The sequence below is a fragment of the Sinocyclocheilus rhinocerous genome, unplaced genomic scaffold, assembly GCF_001515625.1.
Source record: "Sinocyclocheilus rhinocerous isolate Xijiao unplaced genomic scaffold, SAMN03320098_v1.1 scaffold899, whole genome shotgun sequence".
NCBI lineage: Eukaryota > Metazoa > Chordata > Actinopteri > Cypriniformes > Cyprinidae > Sinocyclocheilus > Sinocyclocheilus rhinocerous.
Window position 1 is genome coordinate 357,558 of NW_015653460.1, and position 10,512 is coordinate 368,069.

General features: G+C 38.0%; 1 pseudogene; it reads left to right on the top strand.

Annotated features, from left to right (window-relative positions):
* LOC107715792 (inositol 1,4,5-trisphosphate receptor type 1-like) overlaps positions 1-10,512 on the top strand; it is a 146,758-nt pseudogene that overhangs the window by 114,141 nt on the left and 22,105 nt on the right.

A 10,512-nucleotide genomic window follows, 5' to 3' on the forward strand; every position in this document is an offset into this window, starting at 1 on the left:
GAAAGTACTTAATTTCATCTATCGACAACTGATTAAATTGGGAAAAGTGGATTCCAGAATGTACCCAGGAATAAAAGGTTTAGCAAAAACATTGTTAGCTGAAAAGGCTCAAAATATTAAAAGGTTATGAAGACAGCATTTATTTTTTGTCAAATAACATATTAAAAAAGTAAATGGAGTTTATTTATTACAAGCTAAACTGCAGAATGTGAGAAATGTCTTTCAGTTTTGGTAGCTTTTGAAGATGTTTCATGCTAGTTAAAAAAAAAAAGTGCTAATCGTCCAGAATTATTTCCATTACGTCACCCTCTAGATGTTTACAGCAATACAATACAAATACATAAAGAAACTTATTTTTTGCTAAATCTAATTTGTATATTTTATTAAATACTGAAAAATATTAGTGCAATGCAGGTAAAACTGATTATTTATCTTTCGAAGAAGAGTTTCATGCTAGTTATACAATTAGCTTTTCATTAACCGTTTGGTGAATTGTTTTATAATTATTGTTTATAATGTTTATATTTTTAACTTTTTACATAACGTCATCCTGTGGGTGGTTACATCATAAACACGTTTTATAATTTGACTTCTTGGATCTGATATTCTCAAAGTCCTTGAAAAAAAAAAAAAAGAATATATAAGCAATCTGAAATCCTCTTTTTGTTCCAAATACTTATTGTTGATTAAATATTGACTCTGTCTGTGCTTCTTCTAGCTCTAATATGACTTATAAAAACAAAAGCATGCCCCTCATATCCTGTTTTTCTCACTTGTTCCCTAGAACTTCCTTCGCTGTCAGAACAACAAAAACAACTACAACCTGGTGTGTGAGACGCTGCAGTTCCTGGATTGTATATGTGGCAGCACTACAGGAGGTCTGGGGCTGCTGGGGCTTTATATTAACGAGAAGAACGTCGCTCTCATAAACCAGACTGTCGAGAGCCTGACAGAGTACTGCCAGGGGCCTTGCCATGAAAACCAGGTGGACCTGACACATTCACACACTCTTCCTCATCCATACTTTAAAGGAATAGATCACCCAAAATTTACTTCTGTTGTCATTTACCCTCACTGTTAAAGCATCTCTGAGCAGTCTGATTCAAGAAATAATCATTCAGGTGGGCTTGATTGATCCATTGATTCTTTTGTGAATTGGATCTAATTTGTGAATCTCTTCTTGTCTCTTGAACTCAAAACACCAAGGAGGGTAAATGATGCCAGAATTGTAATTTTGGGGTGAGCAATCGCTCTAAGATTATGCAGCCTTATATCCACTATTATTTGCTCAAAATGATGGCAAAATCTTTCTTTGTTTTTCGGGCTAGGCATTATGCAACTTTTCTTACTTCGTAGGACCTTTATAATGGGGCTGATTATCATCATTGTCCTACTTTTCTAAGAGGAAATGTAGTGTATTTGTATGACGGCAATGTGCTTTTGTCCCGTAATAATTAAATGATTAGTCTTCCACTGAAGCACTCTCTTTCAGGGTCATAATTATTTAATTGATGGATGAATATTTGGGAATGTGTGTTGTTGTTTTTTTCTCGGGCAGCTTTTGTTTAGATCATTTAGCCTTTTAATGCTCAATTCTGTAGCTTATTCTGTAGATGTGCCTACTATACAATACTATCCAAAAGTTTGGGGTCAGTAATGTCTTCTTTTTTCTTTTTTTTTTTGAAAATAAATGAATACTAAAATATCCATTAAATTGACCTAAAGTGAAAAAATTCTATTCATAAAAGAATCCTGAAACAAATGTATCACGTTTTCCACAAAAAAATATTAAGCAGCACAGCTGTTTTCATCGTTGATAGTAATAAGAAAGGTTTCTTGAGCAGCAAATCGGCATATTGGAATAATCTCTGAAGGATCATGTGATACTGTAATGATTCTGAAAATTCAGCATTGCATCACAGGAATAAATTACATTTTAAAATATATTAAAATAAAAAACAGTTTTTTTAAATATATAATATTTCACAATTTTTTTTATTAAATTAAAGTCTAAAAATAAAATAAACAGTCTCCCCAACACCAAACTTTTAATGGTAGTGTACATTTAACATCTTTTCCCTTGTTCAGAACTGCATTGCCACGCATGAATGTAACGGCATTGACATCATCATCGCTCTCATCCTCAATGACATCAACCCTCTGGGAAAGAAGAGGATGGACTTGGTCCTGGAGCTCAAGGTGTGAGAACACTTCCACAGCACTATGGGATGTGTACTGTAGTTTTCAATCCAGTCCAAAATAACTGACGTGAATTGTCTTTTTGTTACAGAATAACGCCTCAAAACTGCTGCTTGCCATCATGGAAAGCCGCCACGACAGTGAGAATGCGGAGAGAATCCTGTATAACATGAGGCCTAAAGAACTGGTGAATGGCACTTTGCATTTTGCACAAACACATCTTTCTCATGTTCCTGTGGACAGATTTTCTGTTTTGCATATGGTGGCAAATCTACTGTCATTATTGAAATGTTTGGTTGGTGTACAGGTGGAGGTGATCAAAAAGGCCTACATGCAGGGAGAGATTGAAGTAGAACACAACGAGGATGATGAGAATGGCGAGGAAGAGCACGCCGCTTCTCCACGAAATGTGGGTCACAACATCTACATCCTGGCCCATCAGGTGACGCACACAAATATGCACTTACACACACTTTGACTGCGTTCACTGTGTCAGATGTCTGGATTATATCACCGTCTTCCCCTCCCCGTGTGCTTCAGTATAGATTTTCTGCCTATTCACGTAATTATCTGGGTCTACGTCGGAGGATCAGTTATGTAACCACGTTAGGAACGGTGCAGCTTTTCCACCGGCTCTCCAAATGACACTGTTTGGCATCAGGGCTTTGTGAATGAAAAGACCAGAGAACAAAAAGTACATTAGACAGGGCCCTTTGATTCAGTTTTACCCAAATAACAGAGAAATGTGCTTTTGCAGGTTGAGGCTCAAAAGGTCAGTCCATAATTGCAGCTACAAGTAATCCATTTCTGTGATGGCTACACTGGCCGTGTTTTTTAAACCGAGTTTATTTGTTCACTGCTGGGCTTTGACCCTCAGTTGTTGTCGTAATTGGGCCATTGTGAGAATATTGAATGCGGCTATTTCATGGCCATTTAGCTGTTGGAGAAGGAGATCAAAGTTAGGTAAATAATATTAAAAACATAATAAAACAAAAAGATACACGGTAAATTATTGTTTTTCACACAAATATGCAAAAAATAATAAGTAAATAAGTAGTTAATCACATTATAAGCAGATAAAATAATGGAAAATACACTGAATAGATAAAATAAAAAATACAATAGAATATATAAAAAGTGGCTGTTAAAGTCAATATACATATGTTTGAGCATTAGTCAAATTCCTTATTTTTCTTATTCTGGTAACAGAAAGTATGGAAGCCTGTTTCCGCCACTGATTAAAAAAAAGGTAATTGAGACTTTTTCTCTCACAACTTTGACTTTTTCTCACAATTGCGAGCTTATATTCCGCAATTCTGACTTTATAACTCGCAACTGCAAGATATATCCCGCAATTCTGACTTTTTATCTCGAAATTCTGACTTTATAACTCACATGTAAGTTTATATCTCACAATTGCGAGAAAAAAGTCTGAATTGCGAGTTTGTATTTCGCAATTCTGAGAAAAAAAGTCAGAATTGTGAGATAAAAAGTCGCAATTACCTTTTTTTATTTTTTATTCAGTGGTGGAAACAGGCTTCCATAAAAAAATATTGCAGAGTGAGTATTGCAATAATCTGCGTGTTTATAGCTATCCAAATAAGAATGCACCAATGCTAGCAACTGAAGTTTGAAAGCTTCAGACTTTTGTGTTGTAGTTGTGACATAGTGTTATTTACCATCATCTAAAGGCTTCATATTGATAAAATGTTTCATGATATTTGCCTGGGGTTTGGGTGGCATGATTGCTATGGTATATTATAGGATTAAGGATGAAACCTTTATGAGAACAATACAAAATATTTGACATCACATTTGACATCACATTCTGAAACATTCATAGATTAGGTATGTCATTAATTAACAGTAACCTACCAATTGGATGTTATGAGCTCAGGATTGCGCTCTTCAGTTCGAAGCAGCATTTCTCAGACAGGCGTTGGCCTTTCGCTGACAGTAAAGCGTGTTATGAGCAAAACAACAAGGCCAGACGGATCATTGCAACATATATACACTGTCACAATGAAAACAAACACGGTCTCATCCCTTTTTCCACATACACCCACAGCTCGCCAGACACAACAAGGAACTCCAGGCCATGCTGAAGCCAGGAGGGACGTACGGGGAGGGAGATGAAGCTTTGGAGTACTACGCCAAACACACAGCCCAAATCGAGGTCAGTGGTGTCCATCTATGGTGGCCATTACGGATCCACCATCCATAGACTTGAGTACACAAGCATCACTATTACTATTGGTCATTTGTTGAAAAACCCTGGCGGTTATGCTACAGACATGAAGCGATCTTTTCAAAGCGATCAGGTTTACAGTTTCCACCTGGCAAAAACAAAAAAGAGCAAAATACCCCCATAGACTTGTGTTGAAGACATATGTAGTGACCAGAATCAAGTACTCACCCTCATGTTGTTTGCAACCCGCAAGACCTCGTTCATCTTCGGAACACAAATTAAGATATTTATGATGAAATTCGAGAGCTTTCTATCCCTGCATAGACAGCGATGTAACTGAAATGTTCCCAGGCCCAGAAAGGTAGTAAGGACATCATTAAAATAGTCCATGTGACATCAGTGGTTCAACCTTAATTTTATGAAGCTACGAGAACACTTTTTGAAGATGAACGAAGGTCTTACAGGTTTGGAATGATATGAGGGTAAGTAATTAAAGACAGAATTTTTGGGTGAACTATTCCTTAAAATAAGTAGCTTTGTCTCCTGTTTAATTTTGGCACATAAATTCACGGCGTTGATCAAAGAGAAAGCTGCTTGGTTTTAAATTATTTTTTTAAGCAATGCCATCACTATTGACACTGGACAGTGGACCTTTCTTTACCTTCGAAAAATTAACTGAAATTTCGCTACTGTGATTGCACCTTTAGAAGACAACAAGACAAAACCAAAACAGCAACTCTGTAAGTTATAACCTCCAGTGTCCACCAAATGTAACCCCTATCGCCAATCAAGACAGCTTGCAACATTGCGTTTTTTTTCTTACAGATCGTCCGCCTGGATCGCACAATGGAGCAGATCGTTTTTCCCGTCCCCAACATATGTGAGTTCCTAACCCAGGAGTCCAAGCTCCGCGTCTATTACACCACAGAGCGCGATGAGCAGGGCAGCAAGATCAACGACTTCTTCTTACGCTCTGAAGACCTCTTCAACGAAATGAACTGGCAGAAGAAGCTGCGAGGTACTCAAGAGGCCACTGGTAACGCAAACTCCGTGCCTTGTGCGTGCGCACTCCCTTTCTCTATAACCTAGTAAGCTGCTTTACACACCCTCTCCACTCCCAAAGCGTCCAGGGACCCATCAGGGCTCTATTCATGTAGTGCACCCAGCTTTTGGTGCTGGGATGCATGCCTCACCCTGACCCCCTCAAGCCCGGGCAGTAGGGAGGGGGTGTAAATGTTAACTTATATAAGATAGACAAGAATAAACCTATAACTAAAAATGATGTTTAAGTTTGCTTAAAATTTTGGTTTAATGTGTGCTTGAGGGTTTGGGAAACAAGGAAGAAAGAGAAGTCTGAATGAATCCCAAGAGTCAGGGAGAAGTCTGAATGAATCCCAAACAAACACACATATGGCGGCTTACATCACAAAAGCCGATTACGGAAATAAGCTGAGCGAGGGATCAAATAAACAGATGATGGCAAAAAAGAAATTCTTTAACCCATTTTCCACCAACCGGGTGCTGGTGACCAATCTGGAACCATTTCCAACTAGCTCTGCACCAGCTGCTTGAACCAGAAACCGATGTCAGGGTGGGTTAATGGCCAAACTGAATGGCAATGTCGAAGTATTAGAATATTAAAATACCAAAAAAAAAGAATATCAGAGGAACCAAAAATGTATTAAATTACCCAGGACCCATGCACTTTTGATTGTTGCATTAAAAGATCTCATGATCAAATTTAGAAAATTCTGTTTTTGTGGAAAACGGATTGGAAAGGTGAGGCAAGGATGGTAGAAAATGGGTTATTTGGAAAAGGATAAGAGCTCTCAGACAGGAAGAGTGTGAGGTGAACCGCAATAACAAGATAAAACCTGCAAGATAAGAATCAGAACTGTGTCAAAAAGCAAATTGACAGACGGAGGGGCTTGCGACAGCTATTTTCTTGCATGGGACATTTGGCCACAGATCTTGTTTGTATCTTTGAGTCTTTTGGTCATGAGTTAAAAAGGAGGGTGTGAATTCCATGTTAGTAATGAACCTCTATGACTGACATGTAAAGGTTTTTATCAGGCAGAATCAAAGTAGAAGCAACGTTCCATTGCCGCAACCCCAAGTCATGAGTGTGGCGGCCTGTGTGTGAAAGTCCCCTCCTCCAGTTCCTCTTTTCAGACAAAAAACCCCTGTCAAAATAGCCATAGCTTAGAAACTAAATCCTCCAATTAGACTCCTCAGAGAGTCATGGGTCAAAACAAAGTTGACGGTTGAGGTCAGCGAGCTCTCGTATATGGTTTGGCCGCACTAAGAATCCCTTTGAACTCTTTGGTCTTATTTCTAGGGTTTTTGACTTCAATTTTTATATTTCGGTGGTGAAATTGCACGTCTGTAAAACTGCACAACTTACCAAACAGCCTCTATCTTCATTCAGTACATGTTTTATTTGGAATAACATTGTTTAACTTAACTAAAGAAAAACTGTTTTTGAAGGAATAGTAGACTTAACAAAGTTAGTGCATTGGACATTGTCCTGATTGGATGTAACTGGAAATGCACATGGTCAGCTGGATCACATTTGATCTTGAGATCATTCAGAAAGAATTGGTTCTTGAGGTCGCCATGGAAACTAACACACAACTGTCCTCATGTTGTTTAGTAGAAGGCAGTAGAATGACATAATGTGATCAATTGCCTAAAAATCTACTTGGAAGAAATAAAAGATGAGCAGTACTGCGTGGAACTTGTGAGTGACATCATCTGTTATTTCATCCCAGCAGGCCTTGTTATATTACGTGAGATTAGTTTCTTTCTTCAAACCACAGTGCATTACATTGTTCTGTATAGGGTGGAAATAGGCAGTTTTATGGGTGCAATGTGCAATTTCTGACCTACTACCAAAACCAAACAGAATTGCAAAAATTATGACTTTTCAAACTGATTTCAAACGATGCCATCTTCTGTTGTTCAGGCAACCAGGTGATCCTGCTCTAAATTTCACGCAGTTGGTTTAAACCAATGTTGTTGTGTTAGTACTCGAACAGATTGCTTCCCCTAGTGGCACAGAACTTACACACTTGGCCAAAGTTGGTGCTTGTTTGAATATCAGCAAATGGTTTCAAATGAAATCTGTCAGTTTGTGTTTGTGCCAGAACCATGTACGTGGAGCTCTGATATGGTGTGCATCAGGGGCGTAGTATTGGACTCTTTTAGTTTTGTGATGGCAACACTCTGGAAAGGTACAAATTGTGCTGTGTTGATGTTCCTTAACATTTGGAATTGAATTTTTTGACTTGCTGCCTCCTCCAGCTCAGCCCATCCTGTACTGGTGTTCCCGTAACATGTCCTTTTGGAGCAGCATCTCCTTTAATCTCGCCGTCCTCATGAACCTGTTGGTAGCATTCTTCTATCCACTGGAAGGAGTGCGCGGAGGTGAGTTTTTTTTTTGCTGTTTAGCATGAAATTCAATACAAATGTAATTTGTATTTCTTTCCATATGAGATGTATAGAAATTTCTGAAGTTTTTTAATATAATTTTATTATTATAATATTATTATATGCATTATACTGTAATAAAGGATTTTTTCAAATCTCTGATCCAAACAAGCTGGATACTAGTGCTCTGTAATTGTTAGAATACCAATTACATTGCTAGAGTACAGATTGCTGTTTTCATGGAAGTAATTGAGTGCATTCAGTAACAGATACTGGAACTTGACACTTCACTGACCTACTTTCAGCACACACAGCCTCTGAAAGACATAATTTGGCCTACATAACAGAGTTCCATGATTAAACATTTAGAAATATAAAAAATATGAGTAAACAAAAACTAAAATACAGATGCATATTTACCTTCAGACACCTTGGAAAGCATTTCTGATCCACAAGCGTGCTTGTTCTTTATGGGGTGTCGTAACGATCAGCATAACTTTTGTGCATAACCTTGTTATTGATCTTGCCCTCTTATCTGAGATCACTAGTGTAACATGTCACCTGACTCCGGCATTCACATGCACACTATTTCCCTAATCTCATAAGCTGTTAAGACTGTGTGTCTATCTCCTCCCTGCTCTTTCTGATCAAAAGTGTGTTTGTATACATGTCGAAGGAATACGATACCTGGGGTGTATTCCAGAAAGCAGGTTATGTGACATACCCGGGTATGTTTGAGGATAAGAGAGCGGATAACCTCAGCTTTCGGTTCCAAAATTGGAGGTTACTTTCAGGGTATGGTATAATTCATATTCTCAAGGATGAAAGATTAAACGGAAAAAAAAGAAAAATGATTGCACAACCATCAATTTGGTGGCGATATGCACTAAGCATGTAAACGACCATTGAACAAAAGAAGAAGAAAGAAACCGCATGGCACGCTTTTTCTTAGCGTCCGTTTCCATAGTGACTCGTCGATTCATCGCTCTGTTGAGAATGTCTTGAGTTTTAACCAGGAACATACTCGGAGTTGAATGAACTTACTCCCGGACGCGTTTTTGAAACCACATACCTCGAGTAAGTAAGGTTTGGGGTTAATCAACCGAAAGTTCAGGGTTTAGCTGACGGTAAGTTAACCGTGCTTTCTGGAATACACCCCTGTTTATGTCAGAGCTGAGATTTGACCCTGAAAACAGAGACCCAGATAAAGTCAAAGGACTGGCATTTACTTCATTCTTACATCACCGCTTTAGCACCTGCTGCTTGTGTTCAAGTTTGTGATCAATATCATCCTAATGTAAGCGATGTTGTAAGTACATACGAGGAATATTTCTTAGGCCTTTCTGTGTTTATTTAGCTCTTTTTTTGTTGTGTTGAGCATTGATTGTCCAGTCATTGTGACTGGCATAAGTGCCACATTGTGACTGGCATAAACTCTGCATTGTTCAGGCTGGGGTCAGGCTCCAAGGGCTCTTTTGTTTTGGGCCTTTCCCTTTCTCAAAGCGCACATGAGTGCTTGGGCCTTTAATTGAAATCTCTAAAAACAAAAGGCTCCTATGGACACACTGAAATACAGCTCTGGTACATATTCAATATAGGTCACGATTTGAAATGCAAACCAATAAAAGCTGATAAAGGACATGTTAAAGGTGGATTTGAAATATTGCCTTTGCAATAAACATGGTTCTAAAACAATCGTTAAACTGACAAAATATTTATAATCGGCTGTTTGATATTTAACAAAGAATAATATAAGTAGTTCAGTAGTTCATTTTCCTTCTGTACCACACTTGCTGTTTGATTGTCTAATGTTTTTCCAAAGATTTTATTGTTGCATGGGCCACTGGCATTTAAATGATACATTATTATTATCATTATTATTATAACTTACACTTATGCACAAAAAGCAACCATTACATTATTATGAACGTAATTTCAATTTATACAGTCTAAGTCAAGAGTGTCAAACTCAATTCCTGGAGGGCCGGAGCCCTGCAGAGTTTTGTTCCAACCCTGCTCCAACACACATATCATGTAGTTTTCAAATAAGCCTGAAGGACTTGATTAGTTAGATCAGTTGTGTTTAATTAGGGTTGAATCTAAAGTCTGCAGGGCTCCGGCCCTCCAGTAATTGAGTTTGACACCCTTGGTCTAAGTAATCACAAATTTTTAATTCTTGAATTTACAGTGAATTCTTAACGGCCCACAATCCTGCTTCATTGTATCAGTTCTTATTGGTTGTTTCACGCCTTGTTTTTCACTTTCATTGTGGGCACTTCAAAATCGATTGTCTTCCAACACATTTTTATAAGCACATTTAAGAACAGTCAGTACCTCTAAAGCAGATTAAAAAAGGCCTTCTGCAGAGTTCAGTAGGTCCCTGAACAGTATTTGTAAAGGTCAAGCAAGAGGCCCTACAGAATTCCAGAGTTACTTTTTAAATATGAGCATGGCTTGATTGTTTTTAATATAAGAAGTTCTATTTATAGTAAATGTAAAAGCCCTTTCACACCAAAAAGTTTCATGAATAAACCTCAGGCTGAAGGAAAAGTAAATTCACGTCTGTACAGTAGAACGTAGGAGAAGAAACACTCTTCAGCAATAAAAAAACAAAGCACAATTGTTAGTTTCTCTAAAGTCATTTTTGCTTATTAGTATGGTTGAACTGGATCATCAAAGGTCAGCAGCAAAGACAT